Genomic DNA, 24,969 nt, shown 5'->3' with positions numbered 1-24,969 from the left:
AAGGCGCCGGCGTCCTCGAAGCAGTCCTGCTGTAGGCTTGTCGACGGCAGCGGCGAAAAGACTCCAACAAATCCGGAGGATCCAGCGAAGAGAAGGTTCTTTGCTGAAGGAGATTAAATCTAAAGAACTCAGACGACGGGGCGCCCAATATATAGCCCTTGGCCACGCCCATCTCGGCGGGCTCTGACGCGCGTGGGCGCGAAGCACGCTCATTGGAAGCGGGTTCAGAGTCGCCCCGTCATTGGTTCGTGCAAGTTGCCGCAGCACAGCCAATGACCGAGCTGCCTCGCTCATTGCTGTATGCTGTGCAGCTGCAATGCGTTTTACATAAAGACTTCAATATTTCTCGAGAAAAGGAGTTTTCCCATAGCGTAAGCTTACGCAATAGGAGGAACCTCTCGAAAGGGAACTATATGTGATGAAAATAGACATGGTCTGACAGAATTTATGGAAGTCAAATTAACTGTTTAAATGATATGAAAAGTTTTAGAATAAAATAAGGCATTGTATGATTGACAGGGATTAACATGATATGAAGAATGTTTTAAGCAGAATGGGGAACAATTCTAGATTTTGATAAAATAATGATTGAAATGATGATATATCTGCCTTATTTTATTAAGGTTAAGAAAATAAGGGTATTGAAGCAAGTAGCTATAATGGTTGTCTGTGTAATTTACGGACTGAGTAATATAATCTGTTTTGGAGAAACAGTAGAGATAAGACTGAGACAATAATGTGATGGAAGGAAAAAAGGCTTCAAACCAGTGGTAATGAAAAGAATGATGTACAAATTGTTACACTTTGTGAAGAGTAACTGAACAGTCCGGGAAAATAAATAAATAAATAAATAAATAAATAGTGAGACAGAAGAGAGCAAATGCTGTAAACAGCTCTGCTCTGAAGATCTCACTTTGAAGAGATTTGCAGATGATGTTTTGTAAAAGATAAGCTGGGATAACAGCAACAGTACTTGTAAGGTGTAAAGACAGCTATGTCCAAAGATTCTGGAAATCAATAATGTATAATGTTCTGCCAATAATAATGATGAAGATTATGATTTGGCTATTGTGATTAAATCCGCCATTGGTGGACTGTAAAAAGAATACAGAGAACTGCTTATCAGTGGCTCTGTTTACATTCCTGAATGGGACACACACTGCTTCAAGGGCGTGTTGAAGCCCTTTGGAAGCTCACAGTGATCAAACTGCAAGGTGTCTGATGCTGTAGTTGAGGCTGACACACGAACCAACCAGATGACAGAGAGTGTCTGGATTGTGGTCAGTAGGACCATTTAACACGTGACACATTTCTGATAATAATGTAGGGTTGAAAATAGATCAGTGTTTAAATGACGACAGTGACAATTTTTGGTCTGAGAAATAAGAGATAAAAAACAAGGTCAAAAGATTGAAGTCTTAAAGTGAATCCTTTTGTGACTCCAACAAATGTGAGTTGCAAAATATGTAAAGGTAATATAGAGAGACAGATCTCAAAGATGATTTATAATAACTGCAAAAGATGCAGAGTAGCCTTGTCAAAGTTAGTGTGAATCCTGATTGGAGACTGATAAACTCCTAGAAGAGAAAACTTTGAAGTCAGAGATTAAGCTATGGTAATTGAGATTGAGAAATGTGAAACGTTATTGACAGAGCCGGACAGTAACGGAGTACATTTACTTGAGTACAGTACTTAAGTACAATTTTGAGGGATCTGTACTTTACTCGAGTATCATTTTTGGGGAGTACTCATGACTTTACTCAAGTACATTTGAGAGGCAAATATTGTACTCTTTACTCCACTACATTTCTATCCATAACCGTGAGTACCAGAGTAAAAAAAAAAAAAGGAAAAAAAAAATCTCGGAAACCCTCAATTTGTTGTTTCCCTCTCAAACGTGACTGGATTGTGCAGGCGCCACTGATTGGGACAGCCTATCAGCAATCACCTTCAGCTTTCCGACAAAGTCAACTCCATGGTCAGATTTTATATTACACATTAATGTAAGCTAAGCATTTACTGTGATGTTCTTGAGTATGCGGTGTGTTTAACACAGTCAGGTTCAAATGTGGCAGTGGCGTAGCCACGAGGGATTTCTGATTGCTTAAAAAAAAAAAAAACTTACGGAGGCAAAACAGAAAACAGACGACAGACTGCTCTCTGCTTATGTCATCCGTATGAAATGTGCATTTCTCTCTGGCGCGTTCACTAGGCTACTGAAGATTGCGAGTCGTCATCGTCAACTTCATCTTAGCCGACACTGACAAAGAAAACTCTTGTTTATTAACAAGTGTTTATTAATAAACAATTAAAATATCTCCTTGCTATATTTTACATATTCATAATCATTCCTTTTGCCGGTTCTTTGTGAGAGCTTTTAGGTGCTTTATTGGCAGCGCCACCCTTACATGTGATGTGTGTGTTGTCCTTGCATTTAAAGATGGGACCCCCCAAAAATTAAATTAAATTAAATAAAGCAACATGGTAAAAAGATGAAAATGACTTGATTTTACTTTCAATTCCTTTTACATTCTCCAAGGTATTAACATTAACATTTTTCATAACTCCATGTAGGACGTTTCTGTGCATAAATGTAAGCACTGTGGCAGTAGATTAGTAATGCAATATTTAGAAAATCTACTCTTGTACTCTTGATACTCAAGTACTTTTAAAAACAAGTACTTTAGTACTTTTACTTAAGTAGACATCTGACTGTAGTACTTTTACTTGTACTTGAGTAAAATTTAGCAAGGGGTATCTGTACTTTTACTCAAGTAACAAAGCTCTGTACTCTGTCCGCCTCTGGTTATTGAGAACTAGAATAATTACCATTATGTAAGAACAAATAAGCAGAAGCAGTAGGCTACTGATTTAACAGTTGCTAAATGTAAAATGTGTTGAAAGGCATCTGCTTAAACAAACAGCTTGAAAAGTTGACCATGAAAGAACTAGAAGCTGATGTTTTGCTTTCAAAAGATAAGTTTGTTATGGGCTGTAATGAAACAGTTCGCTTATCTAAAATCTGATGTGTGCTGTGCCTGAAACTGCCAGTGCGACAGAGACTCAATCGGAGTGGAAATTTGTAATGTCTAAATTCCCTGAGGTGGGCAAAAGACAAATATAAATAATATGTTTATTTGAAACCGTATGTAATTTCTGGCAAAGATGCCTTAAGCTGGGATAGAGTTAAAAGATGATAGATAAATGTTTGATGTTAGAAGTATATGAGAGAGCAGTGTACCATCCAATAGAGTCTCAGAGTCTCTCTCATTCAATGAGTCAGCTAAAAGCTGGTATCTGTGATAATAAGTAAAGCACAGTGTTTCAGTTGAAGATCATAGACACAGAGATGTTTTAAAAATAAAACTGAATGACTTTAAAGAAGTATTTAAAATAATAATACAGATAGAGATGACATTTTGAGTAGCTTATTTTAGGACCATTAACTTCTTTGTCTCATTTAGTCTCCACCATTCAGGACCGATGGCTCCGGCTACAGATGAAGTACACTGAATGTACGGTTGTGATCTAAATTCACTGAGTATAATCCAAGTAGCTAGGTTGCTGCTTTTAAGATAGTTAATGGATTTAAGTGATTAAATACTGTTGTTATTGACCTGTCTCCCTGTGTGAACACTATTAGGCAATCCGAATGGCCCTGGTGACTCTTGAACGTGCCTTTCCTAAGCTCCAGAAAACAGCTGAGTTCTGTTGAAGAGAACTGATTGTGTGATTGGAAAGAGCGGTCACCAGTGGGCACGAGTGACCATCTCGATGACGGGTAAGACCTTCTTTGGCCAGACAGGGGGCAACCCAAGCCAGAGTGGATCACGTAAAGTCACTGGGCATCTCAAGATGGAGGTGTTTATGTGAGAAAGGTATGAGAGTGGAGCGGATGACTGTGAGGCCAGCAGCATCCTTTATCGTTAGGGCAGATGAGCTGTGAGGAGTTACAGGCAGTCTGACCCAGAAACGTGAGTGTTCCTCTATACCAATCACAAGAAACCGCATTAGTTGTATGGCTTGTTTTTATTGTGACAAGCGTCTGCAAATATGCCAGGGGAAAACACCCTGATGGAGATTATAGATAAAGGGCTAACAGGAGTGGGCTTTCAAGAGCCAGCTGAGGCCATGAAGTGATTCCCATTAGTTGTTGTGGAGACAGTAGCAAAACTTTTTATGTACTGGTTTGCCTTATGGGCAAGGAAAATCATAGTGTTGATTTTGAACTAATAGGTCTATGACATAGTTTTAACTCTTGAAGGTCGTTAGACATGGTGGTGGCTAAAGATGAAGACAGCTTTTGATTTAAGAAAAGTCTGGATAACAAAGGTGAATGGTCAAAGATTAGTGTAACGAATTTAATATTACATTTTATATAAGTTACAGTCTTAGAAATGTATTTATAGTGAGAGAGACTGCCTGAGTTGGAGGAAGGGATGGTAACTGTGTCTGTCTTTCTGTTATCTGCCTGCTAGAGCAAGCTGAAGCAAAATAATGATAATGAAACAAAACAACCCAGCTGACTTGTCTAAAAAATCAAATAAATAATGAACAGACGTGCTTTGAAAGTGGTTAAGATACCATGTAAATTAGGTAGAAGCTACAGGAAAATGGAAAGGTTAAAATCTTATTTAAAATTTAAATCTTTAAGCAATAATATAAAGAAAAGTGAACATTGAGAATGAGCAGTTAACATATTACAGTTAACATATTATGTGTGTCTAGTATGAGTGTGTGTGATGGTGACAGCACTTTATGTCTTGTATGTATTAGTTTGGGGCACTAATATTCCGCCTGAATGGTGTGTATATTGCGTCATTAACCTCTGGAATGAGTTTATCATTACAGATGGGTTAAGGCAAATGACGAATTTTAAAGAAGCTGATAATTCTGATGAAAAGACAATACAGAACATGGGACAAGCTTTAAGTTGATTGGCCATCAAGCTCTGTCTGGTAGTAATACTTTTGTCATACATAATGTAGATTTGAAGATCAGTTTAAGTAAATTGGAATTGTGTAGTTGTAGATCACCAACTGGCATGGGCTGAGATAAATGAAAATGTTGTAGATTTGAGGGAAACAACAAAGTGACATATTGGCTAAGTCAACATGAAATTATCAAGAGAGCCCCTCACATTTATGATTATTGTGAACAAAGGGAGAAATGGTTGACTGACATTGACCAAGTCTGCACAGCACGACCTGACATGATAGGGAAAATTGATGACTGACTTGAGAGACCAAACAACAGGCCTGAAAAGCAGAATACGCTGTGAGACTGAGGGCCATTGCCTTTCAAATACTTCGATAAGAAGATGAGATTGTGGCTTTAAGTGAAGAATGTAATATTTTTGTTTCAGAGGCAGAGAAAGATGTCTGGAGAAATTTGTCTGAAGGACAACGTTTGGGTTAGTGTTGATGGCAAACTTTATAAAAAACACTATGTTAAATGTTATGTTAAATTGATGCTCGAGTTGTGTCGTGCATCAAGAGGGAGATGGTATAACAATTGCCAAATATGGTTTATTAAGGGGTTCACAGTTGCTGAATAAATGTTGGGAGAACACTAGGGGTAATTTGATAAAAGCCCTGAAAGAAGCCATTTTTTCTGCCTAACAAAATTGATGTCTGTGAGTGTGCACACACCAATAACAAAGATTGTTTCAACAGGAAACGCCAGGGCATCGAAGGACACGGGAGAACAGTAGACAAAAGAAACTACGCACTTTACTATCTGACAATAACCTCGAAATTTGTTTCTCTTTACAGAGAGCATGCAGGATTGGGAGACAGGGCAAAATGTGCCAATAAAATAATGGTTATGGATGAATTTGGCTAACTATCCTGGCCTGGGTTATTATTGTGGCAGAAAGGTGCTACACCTGCGCAGCGCATAACTTAAAATTTTCCTTTTACAGAATGTCAGGATGGATTGGGTCAAACAGAACTAATTCTGTTCCAAATGTATAAATATTGTGTGGACATGAGCAAAGTGGGTTGAGTGTTTTTTCAGGGTAAAAGGACCCCGAGTGCTATTAAGTGAGCAAGAAATTATCCGGAGATAATGTTTCAGATTGTTGATTCCACAGGTCACACCAAAGGGGACGAGCGGTTGTCAAGCGGTCACTAACAAAATACTTAAGGTCTCCATTCACAGATGACAGTTCACTCCAGTGGGGGAGCGGTCGTGATATAAGGGAAAACCTTATAAGGATCAGAAAATGGTTGGAGAGTGTGACACCTGGGTCCAAGCCTTTCACCTTAGACAACACCAACAGGCCTCAACCATCCAATAGAGCACAAAGTGAGGGATTCAAGGACGTGCTAGTAACGTACCTCCCGAACCTACGAGGGAAAGACCATTGCAACGGCACGCAAAGTGTCACCCTGGCGAACACGGAACGTCCGTGGGGCGAACGAGATGATCAACACAACTGATGGTTTAAGTTTAACAGAAGAATCTGGTTTTGTGATGATTTGGTTTGATTGAATCAAACTAGGTATTGATTTGATTGTAAATGTAGAAAATATATTGATTGTGTCCGTAATGGAAATATTAGAGTTAATATTGAACAACTGCATTGGTTAGAAGAATGGATAAAATTATAAGACTTCTCTGGTTAGATTTTGTTAAATATGGCATTAAATAGAGCTTACTAAATTGAATTAGAAGTGAACAAAATATGGTTAGGAAAACCGAGGTGAAATATGGAGATGGGCGTAGAATAATGGAAAAGGCTTAATGATAGGAGTTAGGATTGTTATTCTAATAATTTTGTTATTCATGGGGGAATACGATTACAGTGACAGGTGAAACATGCTGTCTGTTCAATTGGTGAAAATGACAGTCTATCCCAAGGATGAACAAAATTATGTGACGATACATGTAGCGGGAGCTACAGTGAGATATGTGTTAAATGTATGTTCTGTTTGTTTTTCTTCTATTTGTTTATTTTCTGAGAAAGATTAAGGGCAAAAGATTTAAAGAAGGTTACAAGCAGCGGTCATCCGTGTTACGAGATGGCTTACAAAGATAGGGTTTGAAACTGAGTGATTTTTATTATACTTTATCTGTTTGTTTTCCTTACTATGTTATAACTACCTTTTTCCTTACTGGCGTGACTGAGGGTCTGTTTACAGGAGCGCAGGAACAGTGATTTCTCGCTTAGCCCGGCGTCGTAAAAATGTTTACTTGCTAGCTAAAATATTACGGGGCCTTTCCCCCTCAAAAACAGCCTTATGCTTCTTCATTCTAAACTTTTCTTCACAGGTTCAAGGAGAGTGATCATTTATGCAAAAAATCAGAGATGAAGAGTATAAGTGTGATGATATGACTTAAAATTTGTTTTATTGTTTATTATTGTGATTATGGGTAATCAGAATGATAAAAAGTGAGGAGTTGTAGTGGCAATTTTAATGATATTCATTGATCTTTAGTAAAATATAGATGATTCAAAGAATGTCACATGTGTGTCTCTCACTTGTAGTGAGAGAAGATTCTGTTTATGTACCTGGGGAGGCAGAAGAGGGAGACACTCCAGAGAACAGACGAACAAGGACCTCTGACCTAGATGTCAGAAGGCCATTTTGGTGCAGGGGAGCTTAGTGGGCCAACTAGTGACGTCTATGGAAAACTACTGGGAGGAAGGCTCTGGGGGGAAGAAGGCCTTGAAACTAAGATAAAAGCTAGTTCAGTCTGTCTGGGGGTGTGTCACTCTTCTGCACAGGGTAACAACTGTGTATTAGACTGCTCCTATTCTTGCAAGAATAAATACTTCTATTTTATATAATTTGACTCTGAGTGTCTCTTACGCAGTGATGTTTGTTTGAGATGAATTTTTGCCACAACACTATCATTTCTGGTCATACAGAAAATAATAATACATTATTCGCAACTACTTTTATTTGTGTACACTCACAATAACAAGAAAACGTTGTGCTTTTGTAAAATAAAATAAAACAATCAGGCGCGCTTCATGGTCTCCGTGAACTGAAGCGCTATAACTAAAACAAAATAGCCTAAGCTAAAGCTTGAAATGTCCACTTTAAAACGAACAAATTCGAATCGAAAGCTAATACCTTCTGATTATGTAATCCGTATGAAAGGTGCATTTCTCTCTAAAGGTGCATCCGCCTTATACAGCGGGGATGGAGATGTTTTAGCCGACACTGAATTTTTTATTAATAAACAATTAAAATGCCTTGTTATTTTTTCAGACACATTTATTAATTATTATAGCCTATAACTCACCTATAAATCCCCTTTCTGTAGCCTGTGGTTATCTTCTCATTCAGCACTGCGGGAAAAATATAGAATTTCCAGTTTCTAATTTGGCCTTAGAAAACCAGTTAAATCTACTTTTTTTTTTCATATTAATTTGTCAATATTTTAAATGTTTAATAAAGGGGCAAAAAGTCATAAACAAAAATCTGAAAATTCGTCCATATTATTTATTTTGCGCAGCATTTGGTGTGTAGCAGTTCAAATTAAAATTTTGGTGTTCGACTTTACATTTTAAAAATAGGCTACAACCGTTTATTTTTCGTTTTGTAATTACGGGTTAAATAAGGAAAAACGAATGGACACAAAAGTACACTGACCGTTTGGACATAATACGAGACAGAGTTCTTTATTAAATTCATAAAAGAAACAATGACTACGTTTACATGCAGCCAAATTTCGGGTTATGGTCGGGTTAAGGTCACTATTCGGGTTTCTGAAACATTAGGGATAACCCGTTTACATGCGTGAGCAGAGAGAGTTACTCCTGTATAATTGCAATATCCCGATGTAAACGCGACGCGCGGTTAGCGTCTGGACGTACGGACAACCTTAAGACGCAATATGCGTCATTTCCGATTCTTCTTCCTGTATCCAAAGACAACAACAACAGCAGCACGCGGATAATGAATAGTTCGGGGCAGATAGTGATCGCCTTTGTTTGCGCTTTGGTGCTGGTAACGTTACTGACCTCGCTCCAAAAGTATGCTGTGCTGCGTCTCGCCATGTTTACTTCCGGTAGCCTATACTGCACGCGGGTTTTTGTATGCGCCGAGAAGTTTCTCTACTCAAAAGACCAAGATTCCTTGCGAATAGAACATGCGCAGAACACACATCACTATGGGGATATGCCGATGCGCGTTTACATGACCAAAAATTCGGGTTAGAAAAGGGGTACCCCAGGTATAATATCCCGGTTTTTAAAATCCGGGATATGAGCATATTCGGGTTTTTGGCGCTGTTTACATGGCCGTTCGCGACTGGGTTATTGCTAATATCCCGTTTTCAACGGGTTATTGGCTGCATGTAAACGTTTTTTCCAGCTGTCGAACGATAAAACACTGACAGCCAATCAGAATCCATTCTAATTTAAAGGTCTACTTTGAAACCGCAGCGCGGGCGCGCGCGTGCTTAGAATAAAAAGACCATTATCAGTCGTTGGTGTGGACGCATATATAGTTATCTTTATCGTTATTTTTATAGTTATCGTGCTTGGTGTGAACGGGCCTTTAGTGTTGATTTTATGCCAGTACATCACTGGGAAACGCTCAGCATAAAACTTTGCGTGTAACGTTCATATTCTGCTTGTCTGTAGCCTACAGACATCCCCAATAAGGTGCGAGTTTGGTCTTTTATATCACTGTAATAGTCTTTTAAGCGTTTTGTCCCGACGGAAGGGGAATGCTTGAGTATGATGAGGTATTGAGGGAAACCAATTATAATCCCGTTCATGGTAGAGAAAACTGAACATGTAGGCTACACAGGGAAAGTATGAAGTTATTGAATGAAACATAAACACAGCTTTTGTGTCTTTATCATCTTTTCCGCATATACTGACCCAGTCAGATAATCATCACAAAAACTTAATGCATGCTCATTTGCTGTAAATGAGTTTTTATGAATGAAGGGCTTGCTCTAACTGTTGCTCTGGTCTTCAAAACCACACGCTTGCACCCCCTGCTGGTGAGGTCGACTAACAGCAGATGGAGATTATGCTCGGTAATCTACTGCTTTTCCTGCAGTTCCTGGATGTCATTGTTGAATTTACTGTCGAATTTTAACCACTGAATTTGTCGAAGCGAATTTGCAAAGCGAAATAAAATGGACCGAAAATTGCCTGTTGAATATAATAGGTTGTATTTTTAAACAGTTTGAATATTTTGGAAGTGAAATATGAAACGTGAATATGGATTATTGCATTTTAAATAATGAAAAGTGTTTGAAATGTTTTGAATTGAAATATTCACTGCTTAACCTCTTAACCTTCTCCAGAGCGTCGGCGCACTGAAGCGTTTTTTTTTTTTATTTAGTTCAAATATACTATCAGATTTAATGTTATACCTTGACAAACTATACATCATTAAAAAGATATAAGACTCAAGATTCAGTATTTGACCACTATTGTATTCTGAGAAACTTATAGTGACAGTTATGTCTTAATTTGTGTCAGGAGTTATGAAATGAAAAAAATGAGTCGATACCTTTAATATGAATTATGAGCGTCAGCTGGTCCATTCATAAAAAACACTCCGTGCTGTCGTCATGACAGCGATTCACAAAACAACGTCCCTGAGGGCTTTTAGCTCAACAATGTGCAGATGTGGAGAAATATTGATATATTCTCATAGATTCACATCATATTTCTATAGACAGGAATAATATTTATTGAATTTATACCCAAATGCGTCGATGTAATCATAATTATCGCTTCTTACTGAGATGTGCTGTGTTTTCCATTCATACCAATAGCATGGGGGCGCTATTATGTCCAATAAAAGTCCATATATGGATCATGAAGAAGACCCATAGTCATGTGACATTCCAGGACGTCACTGAGTGATACAGAAAGTACAGAGATCGCTGTAACATGCAGATAAAGATGTTTTGAAGACAATAAACATGATTGCAATGATATTTGAGTTACCTGTGTTCTTCAAGCCATGCCAGGTATTTCATAATAATAGATTATATTTATAATGTAATGCTAATCGATATAGATTTCATCATCGTTCAGAACACTAAATAATACATTTTCTGTCTGATTTTTTTTTATCTGAAGCCAAGTTAGATCACAGAAGATTATTTAAAACACTAGACTTGCGTTATATAGTGAGTTTGGAGCGCAAACATAGTTTTAATCTCATAAATGGTCGTGTATTGATGGTGTGCTAAGCTAACATGCTAGCGAGCCCAGGCGCACCTGCCACGAGCAGTTATTGTTTTATGATTTTTTTCTAAATAGGAATGCTTACTGAAATGTTTCAGTGCATTTGATACCAGTTTCAAATATTTAGTGAGAACTTTGATAAAAGAAATTAGGGTTTAACCATATTTAACCATGTTGAATTTCAGCCCATAAAAATGCAAGCCCTAAAAATACAATGTATTAAAATGGAAGCATGGTTAATGCAATGCCTATTTTTTTCAAGTAGTGCAATTCAACAGGCTTTTTTGTTTCAAAAACATTTGGCATTATTTTACTTCCATAGCACCATTCAACATTTAATCACAGGACGACCCAAAAGACCCCAAAGTTTCTTTCCAAAGCACATATTTTTGTAATGAATTTGTGAGCAGTCTGCCTGTAACCCCAGCTAAGAGGATGTGGGACATGAATGTTTTATTGTCGTGAGCTTGAAATCATATCGCATGCCAGTGATGCGTGCTGCCACTTTGGAGAATTACATAAATGCAGTAAAAAAAACATCTCCATGCAAGAAAGTGCAGGAGGAGGCAAAAATGAAGCAGTTCTCAGTACTTCTCTGTAATGACATGTTCCTCTCAGTGAAACAGATTGAGTCTGCCCCGTCTGAGTGGGTCAATATATATTTAAAATGCTGGATTTGATTATTTTACGGGAGGTTCTCATCCTAATGACATTTGAAGGTGTTAATTTCTAATCCTGTGAACTGGAGCATATTAAGACATCCTTCAGATTTCTGAAGCAAACACACATTATGGTTTTAGCAATTAAGGATCACAAGGATTCTTGTTGTCATGGATATAAATGGGAATGAAGTAAATGTTCCTCCAAGGATACTTACCGGTAATAGCATTAGCATTATTACAACCGGTTCCATGCAAAGCTTCACTCAGATAACTTTATGAAACCCTGTCATTGTCAGCACAAATATTTTGGAGCTGTCGACTGTTCTTTGATCCTCATGCACCTGGAAGTCATTGTTATTCGGATGTTACACCTGTGACGCATTCTGTCTGGTTCAAATAGACATGTTGTAACACAGAAGTTGGAGTGAGCCCTTCTCGATCGCATCAGCAGTTGCCATGGTGATAATGCACCTGCAGGTTGCGGGTGAATCTGAGGGAAACAGCGCGGGCCTTTACATGTGTCATTTTCTCTCAGTAAACATGTAGGTGATTGGTAGAAAGAGGCTTACAGCTGACCTCAGACATTCTCATATAGACTTTCTAGCAGTGTTGTGGAAATTATGACGTTGCTGAGATTGACTAGAATCTTTGGCAGATGTTACAATATCAGGAAAGCTGCTAGGCAAAAGGCGTTTTTTTTTTTTTCTGTAAATGCATCCAGAGTCATCTGTGACAGATTTTCTGCAGAAGCCGATGTGGAAGTATATTATTGTTTCATCTTATATTCATGTTAGCCAGCAGCCATATCACCCTGTAGCCCAAGACTGGTTGCCCACTGAAGCTAAGCAGGGCTGAGCCTGGTCATGGGAGACCTCCTGAGAAAACCAGGTTGCTGCTGGAAGAGGTGTTAGTGAGGCCAGCAGGGGGCGCTCACCCTGTGGTCTGTGTGGGTCCTAACGCCCCAGTATGGTAATGAGGACACTATACTGTCAAAGAGCACCGTCCTTCGGATGAGATGTTAAACCGAGGCCCTGACTCTCTGTGGTCACAAAAATCCCAGGATGTCTTTCGAAAGAGTAGGGGTGTAACCCCGGCATCCTGGCCAAATTTGCCAGGCCTCTGTACATCATGGCCTCCTAATAATCCCCATATATATATACTAATTGGCTTCATCACTGTCTCCTCTCCACCAGTAAGCTGGTGTGTGGTGGGCGTTCTAGCGCAATATGGCTGCCGTCGCATCATCCAGGTGGATGCTGCACACTGGTGGTGGTTGAGGAGATTCCCCCTTCTGTAAAGCGCTTTGAGTGCCGAGAAAAGCGCTATATAAATGTAATTAATTATTATTATTATTATGTTATACTGTAACATATTTAATTTAAGAGTATTCACTGAAGTCCTAGCCTCAACTTCAAGTGAGTTACATGTCAGACACCACCACCAAAGCTGGCAGTTTCAAAATGGGTCAGCCAATCATGGATCACCTCTCATGTAGTTACCAACATTCTTCAAAATATATATTTTTTGTGTTCGAAAAAATAAATTCATACAGGTTTGGAACAACATGAGGGTGAGTAAATGTTGACAAAATTTTCATTTTTGGGTGAACTATCCCATTGTTTTGGAAATACACAAGAGGAAATGGTTTGTTTTGTGTATAGGGATGTGGGAATCGTAAAGATTTGAATTATTCTGGTTCCAGTTCCTCTAAACGGTTGTTTTAATTGGTTGTAACTTATGTACAGTATATATAAGTTGTTAAAATACTGTGATTCCATGTCTTTTTGATTCTTATACAGAACCTGATGGTGAGAATTTTGTTCAGTCAAAAACATTCCACATGACTGATATAGCCTGAATACAGAACGGATGACTTTTTTTATATAGAAAGAATAGCTCTAATGAGTTGTTTTATTGTGTGAATCAAAAGCATACAGAGCAACCAGTGTCCCAAACGAACAACTCTTATGAACACTTTTTATGAGTCAGTTGTTTTTCTGAATTTCTGTGAATCAGACTCAGCAGCTTACATCTAACGGTCCCACTTTATATTAAGTGGCTTTAAGTACTGTGTACTTACATTGAAATTAATTAATTTGATTTAATGGACTTATTGTGTACATAGCCTACATGTTTTTACATTGTACTTATATTTTGAAAATACCTGCATGTAATTACAGCTGTAATTCATTTATGTAATTGCATTTGTAATTACACAGTTGACCCTTCTCTTACACCTTAACCTACCCTTAAACCTACCCATACCACCCACCTGACCCTAACCTTACCAGTATCACATCTAAATAGCAGCAAAAGTATTTTACAATACAATCTGAACACAATAAGTACATTGTACTTATTTTTCGATGTAAGTACATAGTACTTAAAGCCACTTAATATAAAGTGGGACCCATCTAACTGCAAGAGTAGTTACACTGGAGTATTTCATTTTAAAAAAAAAGAATTACTGTTATTGTTCGTTTGGCAATTAAATTGCATTTCTTGTGTTCAGATATTGATTACCTACAAGTAGCCCACCTTAATAAAGGTAAAAATGGACAATTTTTTTTTTTTTTTTTTTTTTTTTGATATGGACATAACAACAGCATTGGACAAACCAGCAGACATGGGGACTTGTGACTTGGTGACTTGGACTCGAGTCGACTCGAGTCGCTATTTTTATGACTTGTGACTTGACTTGACATAAAATGAAATACTTGAGACTTGACTCGGACTTGGAAGTTAAAGACTCGGGACTTGACTTGACTTGAGACACGATGACTTGAATGACTTGAGTGTTAATCACATCATGTTTTCAGTTTGAATATAAAATATATATAAAAAAATGTTTTAAAGTTGATCACGACACTATCATCAGTCATACCTCGTACCTTACGCACACCACGCCCACTTAGATCAGATATCGCATCAAAATGTCAGCCGGAGGGGTACCGAGGGTCATTGCTTTCGGCTTCAAGAATTATTCACACGATGGCAAAAGACGAACAGCGCTTTGCAAGACATAGGCTACAACATTAACATTGCGGACAGCCAGACGACAACCTCCAATTTCGTCCGTCATTTGAAGAGCCATTCTGCCCAGTAAGTGCTTGTCAATTTGTTAATGTTAGTTGGTAGTTAGCTAATGTAATAGCTAAAGTAGCCATTAACCCTTTCACAAGTAAGTTTAAACTATTCTAACTGATCCCCCAGCGTGAGTTTTTTTAGGCGACCGTTATTTAGAACCTGTCACTCACTTTAATGTTTCATGGTGACGCGTCATTGCTTGTCAAGTGACACAGCGCAACCACAACACAGCGCTGAATGAATGATCTGCTTTTATGTCATTTTTCCTGTTTTATTCAAAATGTTCACAAATGTATTAGCTATAACATGCAACACTGATATTCCGATTGTCAAATATGTGTAAGTGGATGTGTTTTGTTGTTTAAACACCTTTATAATGATCGCGTTAGTTGAGCTGTATGTGCGAATGGGCGGTGCCATGTTAACGTTAGTTTACAACACGTCAATTTCTCAACTTCTCACGAAATACATGAAAGTAAGTGACCGGTGAACTGGGAGAAGAATAGGGTAAAATGTAAAGCTACTTACACAATGTGTATCTGATATGAATAAAACGTGCGTCTTATTATAATGGAAATGATTATTATTGACGCTTCCATAGACATCAGTGTATATTTTACAAACTACAAATATATTTTTTGCTAGTAGTTATGTGTATTTAAATGTCTGAAACCTAAAATAATAATGATGTGGTTGAAAACACTGAACAGTTGTGATATATGACAGCACTGAGAGCGTATGTCTCTGGCTCAGCGCCAGCCAACGCGTTTGAATTCATTGATAAATAACTTACACGAAGCAGAATAGTGGGTCATATGTCTAATGCTTTTTGAAAACTTAAAAGGGGCATATAATGCCATTTTTGTACAAGCTAATATGATTCTTTGGGGTCTAAATTAAAAGTTTGTAATATACTTTAATTAAAAATTCTCATTAGTATTGTAAGAAAACACTTATTTTACTTGGTCAAAAACAGCTCTGTTTTCAGCACGCCGTTTCAGTGCATATGACTTTAAATGATAATTTGCTCACCCCGCCCCTCTGTTCTGTGCGTACACCGTTTGTAACACAATAACACAATAACCATAACGCGTTGTTCAGTATAAACGTGGAATTATGAATTATATTGAGAAAGTCATACATAGAAAACATGCCGTAATGTACCCTGAGTGTAAACCTTAGACGCATTCATTGTGAAGTGTGCAGCTAGCGATTTGCAAAGATATAAATATTAATATAAAGTTGAATAAAACGTTACACTCACTTCAGTTCTTCTGGAGATTCAGCAGGAACACGAATATCTGGTACCGATCTTTTTTCATGAGCAGCTACTTAGCAAATCCAGCTTTATACTCACCCTCGTTTATAAAGCAGTCTGGTGTGTGAAATGATTCGGGCAAACATGAGAGCATTGACGTTGCTCGTGGGGAATATTCCCTTCGAAAACAAACTCAGCCACTGCGTCTTCAGCGGTTCGGATTTAGGAACATTAAAATGACTGTGTTCGTTATTACACCCAAGAACAGAACACCACAATCGCTTAGACGCCATTCTGCTCATAGACAGTGCTCCAGCATATCAACAATGACCGCGCCGGTCCGCGCAGACTATGATTGACAGCTCGCTCTCACGAGCGAGGGCGGGTCTGTGTTGAAACGCTGCTGTCATTCAACAATCGTGGGAGGGGCGTGCGAGCTTGTGACGTCACAGGCTCGAACGGCTCGATTTGAGGCAGGGGAAAACATATAAGGAGATTAAAACAAAACCACTGGATGGATTTTTATCATTATATGATGGTTGTGTACAGGCACTGCCAACACACATTTCAGTACAATCAACTTGTAAAAGTGCATGTACCATTATATGACCCCTTTAAGGCTTTCTTCTTCATAAAAGAAGTCGGACATCACATTTTTGTATACATTTTTATTTCTTTAAATTAGTAAGCTACAGGACACCATCTTTCAAAACATGACCTGCGTGAAAGAAAAAAGTGAATGAATGCGTCATTGTTCCCAAATGCACTTCCGAATGCGCCTCTGTTCATTTCAAACCAAACTGACGCCCATAGATCAAACTCTGCAGGTAAAATTACAATAATAAGGTGACTTGACTTGGACTTGACTTGACCTACTACAAGACTTGACTTGACTTGACTTGACATAGCCTGTGACTTGACTTGACTTGACCTGCCCAGGAAAAAAATACTTGGGACTTACTTGAGACTTGAAGGTTAAGACTTGAGACTTACTTGAGACTTGCACATGTGTGACTTGGTCCCATCTCTGCAAACCAGATACATTGTTTTTAGTGTTATAGCAAAACTGTTAATTTGCAACACTTGTCCAGGAGGCCATTGTCCATTTTATAATGTGAATACGTACCTTGTATTTTAAATTTTCTAGTAATATATTAAGACCTTGTATACCTAAGACTATGTAACATTTACAATATAGTGTCAGCAGACTGACTAGGCCAGTGTAGAGGTGTGTAATGAGAAGCCATGGGGAGACAATTTATCACCCTTCATTACTTCAGTACCTCTTTTAGTAATAGAGAACTCAGACTGGAAAGTTGGACTTAACTTTTGGGTTAAATTTTGGCTATTTTGATTGTTTCCCACTTTGAAAGGTCAATATTCGAAAACCCTTTTATGTTTCTTACACAATTTTTTTTTCCAGTCTTGCAGTCCATTGTTCATTCCAGTGAATTATTCTTAGTTAAATGTACTTATATTATATTATACTTATATAAGAGCAATAGTGAAAATGCTCAACGTTTGTAAGAGCCTCTTTCTTTTATTCCAAATTGTTACATTCTTCTCTTTTTAAATTGTCCCTTCTGTCAGTTGCTTTCCTTCTTTGTCTCTGTATCCAGTGACCTAAAAAAATAAATAAGGGCAAACAGGACAGATCGATAGTGTTTTATGTGATTTCACCTCGGCAGGACACCCCACGGTGCAGAAAATACTTTTTTATTTTTTATTAGACGTAGACCCTTAATGGCTCTGATTTTGGCCTGAGAAAAGAAAGAGCAATGCCAGTCTAATTGTCTGGTGATGCAATGTTTTAATTAGATAAGTTAACAGGCAGGCAGTTTCTCCACCGGCGTCCCCATCATTAACTATATTCATTATCCCTACGGCTGCAGTGGCGATTGATCATGACAGATCACACAGGTGAGAATCCAATAGGATCCAACGTCCTGAACAGAATTAAACGGCTGTTAGAGCAGACGGAGGAAGACTGATAACACACAACAGTCAGACTCAGTGACCCCAGATAAACTGAGCTCAGTTTAACAGATTTACATGATAGCCCATCAAAATCCTTCTGCGGCTCTGAGATGCTATCATCCTGTCAAAATATTTTACACCGAAATATTTTCTCCCTTGGGGAAAAGATCAAAGCTGTTGATCATAATGTCAGTATTTAAAGGATAACAATTATGTTGTTTTTCTTTATTTATGTACTCTTGAAGTATGCAAACATCTATCTGTAACTTTTCTCGCAGGCAAACGGATGAATCTTTTGATCTGTAAATCATAAGAACTGTATTTTAAGTATACATCATAAGTTATGCTGATAAAAGACAACATAATGAGGTTCAATTATTTTATGATGGATGTTTGGATTCAGTGCTGGGGTCAATACAGCCACTTCACTTTGGATTGTGGGTAAATTGTGTTTCTAACGACTAACGAGCCCAATAAACCAATTAGGAGATTTCATGCTAAAGCACACACGTGTCAATAAGCAATTAATGAAGACAGAGGAGGAGACAGAAACAAAGCAACAGGTGCCACGCACATTATTAACAATTCTTCAGTTCTTTCAAGAGGAATCGGCTTGTTTTTTCAGCATTAGTGTCATACTCAAAAAAAAAGTCTGCCCTCTTTGCTCAGGAAGATACTCAGGTTCTGCCTCTTTTGAGCCGGTCACCTAGGCTAGAGAATGCCATGTGACTAATCACTTTTTTAATTAACGATCATTTATTATTATTATTTTAATTAATAGCAATTCACACATTTTTGAATGGCCTTCAAGGAAGGGAGAAAGATTTTCAGCCAGATGATGTAGTTAAATTTTTCTACCAGCAGGGGCTAACGAAGCCATGCTGACCAGCCAAACCTTGACCCCTTGGTTGTAGTACAAAACGAATTTTCTTCTATATGAGAACTGCTTATGCACAGCACTGAGCTTTAATTGGTCTGTCCGGCAGTATCCAATAGTCACTGTCTGCTAATAAAAATGCTGCACATGAATCTCTGAGACAGAAGTATTAAGGCTGGACATAATATCGAAGGAACAGAACTGTTACGTTTCTTTGTAATTATCTTGGCATCAATGAAGCATTTTGTCATAATTTATCGCTCTCATGTCATTCTAAACCTGACCTTTTTCTTCTGTGGAAAGACTTTTTTTTAAATAATGTGCTGATACATGACCTTACGAAAAAGTTAATTTTATGAAGTATACTTAAGTAATGTTTAAGTATATTTTTAAGTATACTTTATGTAGTAAGTATACTAATGTCAATATGTATTAGTAGTAAACTTGTAAGTGTACTATTTTAATACCGCTTGGGACTAAATTGGCCCACTTGTAGTTTATAAAAGTATATGTATAAGTGTACTATAAGTGTAACAGTAGTAAACTTTAAGTGCACAACTAGTTCATAATTACGTTTCTCATTTTGTACTGCAAGTGAACTTATGGGTATACTAGTAGTTTACTATTTTAATACTTGTAGCAAATTTTTAGTTTATGAAAGTACACTTTGAAGTATACTCTCAGTAAACTACTAGTTTAGTAGTTCTATACTCCAAGTATACTTGCAAGTTTTCTTTTAGTGTACTCTCAGTAAAGTACTAGTTTAGTAGTTTTGTACTACAAGTTTTCTTTAAGTGAACTTAACATTATACTTATAGTTTACTATTTATATATTATTTTGCACTTGCAGGAGGCCTATACTATATGTTCAAATGTTATTTTTTATACTTTGAAAAAAATACCTTTTACTTTAATATTAAAATACATTTAATTAGCTTCATTTAATTAACTTGAATGTTGGTAAGTTTCATAAAGAAAGGCAACATTTTAAACAAAAAAGTTGTGAAAATCTCATTTGTGTCAAAGACTATCCTACACTTGGATCAGATTCAGAACGATGATCAAAACACAGATGGAGTAGTAGATCGAGTCCAACACCCCCAAAGCTTCACAGTCGTTTTCTCTTCATGGGTTACGCTTCATTTCATTTGGAAACATTAAGCAGTTTTGATTTACACGCAGTTTAATGTTTGATGATCACATTATTTTACATTTGAGTGAGCAATCTTCTATCACTTGTTTCAGCTTCTTCTTCTCCTGTGTTTTAAACCGGAGATTCTGTACTGGAAGATGTGTCATAACGCGCCCCCTACCGTATAACAGTGAAAACATGGATAGCTGGAAAATTCAGTCAATGGTGGGGAAAGAGTAAAGTAGAATTAAAGTAAATTCCTGTACACTACCAGTGGACTAGCCTACACAAAAATAATTCAGAGATGCAGAATTAGAAACATATCTGTTTTATATCAATATTTTAATCAATATTTTCAAACATTATAAGTTTCATACACTGTATATGAAAAACTATGTAAAAAAAAGAGTATTTAATAGGCTACTCGGTCAAAAGAGTTAATCCACTGCAAGTATCCATAGCAAGTATACTTTGAACAAGTTTGGAACGACATGAGGGTGAGTAAATAATGACAGAAGTTTCATTTGTGAGTGAACTTTTCATTTTAATTATCTGCCAAATTCTCTACTCCTAATCTTCCTTCCAACTATAGAGTCTTTTCACAAATTGCTGTGTCAATAAAACTGACTGTATCTTGGAAAGAGACTGCAGACTCATTAAACTGCAGAAAAGGAGACCAAGACAGTGCTATGTGACCAAAAATGTCTGGTGTGAGTTTCAACACATACGCATGTCATCTGAAGCTGTCACAGGAATGTATGAACAGATCTTTGACTTTCATGAAGCAGAACTGAACTGTATTACAGGGCTGCCAACTCTCACGCATTCACCGTGAGACTCACGCAATTGAGCCAATTCTCACGCTCTCACGCCACACCCCCGATTTCTCACGCTGAAGTGTCAACCCGGTCGGTCAAATCCCTGAAAGATAAGTTTATCTATAGATCTACCAGTTGAGCCATTCGTGATCGACTAGTTTTACCGCAAATTAGTTAAAATATCCTGTAATCTATAGCGAGCGAGCGTGCATGCGAGACAGATGTGTTGAGCTCTTAACGGCGCGCTCCTAACCGCGCACGCGCACGACGGCAGAGAGGTGATTAAGCGAGCTTGCGTGTCTTTCGCAACATAACCCAGTGGACAGTTACACTGTATTGAGACAGTTGAGAAATAATAATATTTTTAAAGTTTTCAACAATAATTGTCATTGTTGAACCCTTGCTCTTATTATATTTCTGATTTCTCAGTTTTGTCATTATTTTAGCAAATCATTTATTTTATATGTTTTGAGACAGTTTGTTTTAAGAAGTTTTAAAGAGTTAGTAAAAGAGTAAAGTAAAAGTTAAAACTTTTTTTTATTTAAGTAGGCATCTATTTTTTATTAAGTAGGCCTATTTATTTTGTATTAATACATAACCTTACTGTATTCATTCATAATGTATCATTATTGCGTGACATTTGTGTCAATAATCGTCAAGCACAGGGGACTTCGCGTAGTGGGAGGGGGCCCCCAAATCAAATTCTGCTTAGGGCCCCCAAAAGGCTCGGACCGGCTCTGGAGACCAGACAGACAGTGTGAGTTTTTTGTGACAATTGTGAGGGAAATACACAATTTATTCCCATAAACTGTGTAGTCAGCCGTTCTCCCTCCCATCTGCACCGTGTGAATTGTGAACGCAGGCAGGTCAGTGAGTTACAGGGCGCTCCTTGTCTCCATCCAGTTTAGGCTGGTAATAGGCCTGTTATATAGTTTATATAGAATTAAGTTAGCAATAGCAGAGTTGTTTGTTTTGCAGCACTGAGCAGTTATTTTACATAACTTTATCATAAAAACAGTACAAAAGCATTTCCAGATGACAAATATGGACATGCCTAGTAGTTAATGTTAATTATTGTTTTCTAAGAACAGAATGTCAATTAAAATGTAAAATTAAATGTAAATCTCCCAAGAAATTCTGTACAGATACCAAATACCTTGACAATCAATATATATTTAATACACTTCTGCTAATGCAAGGATTTTGTGTTTGTATTTTTCCCCACACCAAGCCACGCCCCTCAATAAGCCCCTCCCCCATAACAAAGCCCCGCCCCCAAAATCTCACTCTAAGCTGAACTCAAAAGTTGGCAGCCCTGGTATTAGTAAATGTTCAACAGTGTGAGCATCTCTACCTTTCATGGTTAACAGTTTCCATTGTGTAACCGTCTCTGCCTGTCCACATTAATAAATGTTTAGACAGTGTGGGCATTTTGAGAATATAAAAAAAATCAGTAATGAGGGCATTTGTTTATTTTCTTGGGAGAGAAAATAATGAATAATGATTTTCAGTGTTTGACAGTTTTGTTTTGTACATGGAATTATTTGGAGATAAAATGTAATCAAAATTTAAAACATCCAACTTCCATTTTTTCAAACAAATTCTATTTTAAAAGCTGATTTAAAATCAGATCTACTGTTAAAAAAAAAAGTTGAAATTATATAAATATTAAATAAAGTCAACTTTCAGGCCATTTAGTATGAGCAACTTAAAATATTAAGCGGCAATAACTAACAATGACAACTAATCAAATTAATCACTGTTCACCTATTAATCCATTGCATTTGAATCGTGTGTTTTGGTAAAAGTGGATCTATGAGTACATGCAAATATTTGATAGTCAGAAGTAGATGTTTTAGCTTTATCTAGAATTTTAAATAAAAAGTTGTTTTGTTTTAATTCACCATTAGGGTAATGTTTCCTTTGGTCAAGTTTCTTTAATTTATGGTATAAATTGTAAACACATGTTTTGGTGCATAGAAATAATATGACCTTCTGAGTTTGTGCAACTAACTGATACACAAATTTTAACACTTTAGTGGAAAAGTCTTCCAGAATATGACATTTCTACATCAATGATGTGCAATATAAATAGTCATTTTAACTTCAAAAGCTTACTGAACTTGGATCCACAAGAATAAATTATGATTACTTTTGAGTTTATAGGACTATACTATGTTTTATGAAAGCTGATAAAACTTCAGATTTTTACAGTGAACACATAAATCAAGCAGCGGCAGCTGATTCCAGACTTTATTAGTCTACATTATTCCTCATCCTGTTTGATCTGTGCCCCCAAACCTCCACTCCAAAGCTTTCTCATCCTCCAAACATTTCCAGATCAGCATGTTTGATATAATATATTGACAGGACACATTATCTCCAATCACCTCTGCAACAGGAAATTACGTTTTGATGAACTGGGACTAATTTATAAGGAAGATATAAAGATTATCTGTCTGTCAACAGTAAAAGAAATGTTTTAAAAATCAATTTTTCTCACTTTCAATTACCGACCCATGAAGGGGAGGCAGAGAGGGGTTTGCGGAAATGAGCCGTGTGACTTCAGTCCACCGCAGAACTGTTTGAGTGAGTGAATGAGATACTTAGCCTCACTGAGGCTCTCATTCTCATGGCTCATTTTCAGCATTATTTTATGTTGACGAATGATGGCTTCATGAATATTTATATTTGATCTATTTAGCGAAAAATAAGTAGTAGGCTAATTTATTGCGAATGCACAAATTTGATAAATTTCTATTTGAACTGTGCAATACATTACCACAAAAGTCATTTCACGAGGAGGGTGGATTTTGAAAAATGATGGTTAATATTCAGTTGCCGTGCAAAATCTGATTGTGACTATAAAAATGGGGTTTTAAAGTTTTTTCCAAAAATTTAAAATGAGTATTCCATTATTGAAATTTCTTTTGAGGTATGGTTTTGTCAAAGGCAGATTGCAAATGCTCATTGGCAATCATGAAACCTAAACCCATCTGTGACATCACATCCTTTCTGTGTGGGCCCTTATCAGGTGCTTTGCTTTGCTGTCAGTTATGAGTTTTGTATAATCGCCTGTATATATATATATATTTTTTTTTTTTCATTTACGTCTGTTTTCTCTCCTCCTCATCTTTTGAGTTTACATAATGGCATAATGTAGGACACTGGCCGCCAGAAGCAATATCTCTCCTTGGAACACTTGCGAGTGTGAATGGGGAGGATCTATTTCAGGAAGTGGGCTAATGGTAAAAGGAAGTAGATTATTTTTATGAATAAACAGCATTATTTGTGTCATTATCTGTGTCCAAATTCATGTTCTGAATTTGATGCTTCTCGACTATTGATAAAGTACGTTCGGTATGCATGTGTGTAGAATAAATACATTCCTGGATATACAATATCTGCCATGTTGCCTTTGTATGACAATCTACTTTGACCTTTGATGGACTAACAACTACAAAAATAAAACATTTAGGTGCTTTTTAAGGGGAACTATTTGCGAGTTCACACTGACAAATAATTAGATGGAGTAAAAGAGTATGCGTATTTGGTGTGCTGTCCGGGGGAGGAAATGTGGCCCGAACCCAGAGGACTCCCCCCTATCCTTGGCTGGGATAGGAACTAGCCGAGGTTGAGGAGTCAGGTTGGTGGAGGGATGCGGAAAAAAACTGTCAAGGAACGGAGGTGAGTCGGCTATATATATATAGGCCTCCAATCATACTGATTGGGTAGATCGTTTGAACGTGCTCCTCCCGAACTTTGTTAAAAAAACATAATTTATGCTCTTGATTATGTTTTTTGGGGTCTGCTAGAATAGGTAATCACACTTGAATGTTCAAAAAATAATATTTTTTTTAAATAATAATAAGTTTTATCTTGTCTCTTCTAATTCTGTCAGTAATGCTCTAAATTCTGGTCCCGATGAATCCACTTCTTTCGAAACAGTGCACTGTGCTCGGATTGGTCACTTGGATCAATGTGT

Source organism: Rhinichthys klamathensis, unplaced genomic scaffold, assembly GCF_029890125.1.
Source record: "Rhinichthys klamathensis goyatoka isolate OS25496 unplaced genomic scaffold, OSU_Roscu_1.1 h1tg000094l_1, whole genome shotgun sequence".
Classification (NCBI taxonomy): domain Eukaryota; kingdom Metazoa; phylum Chordata; class Actinopteri; order Cypriniformes; family Leuciscidae; genus Rhinichthys; species Rhinichthys klamathensis.
This window is presented reverse-complemented; position numbering follows the sequence as displayed.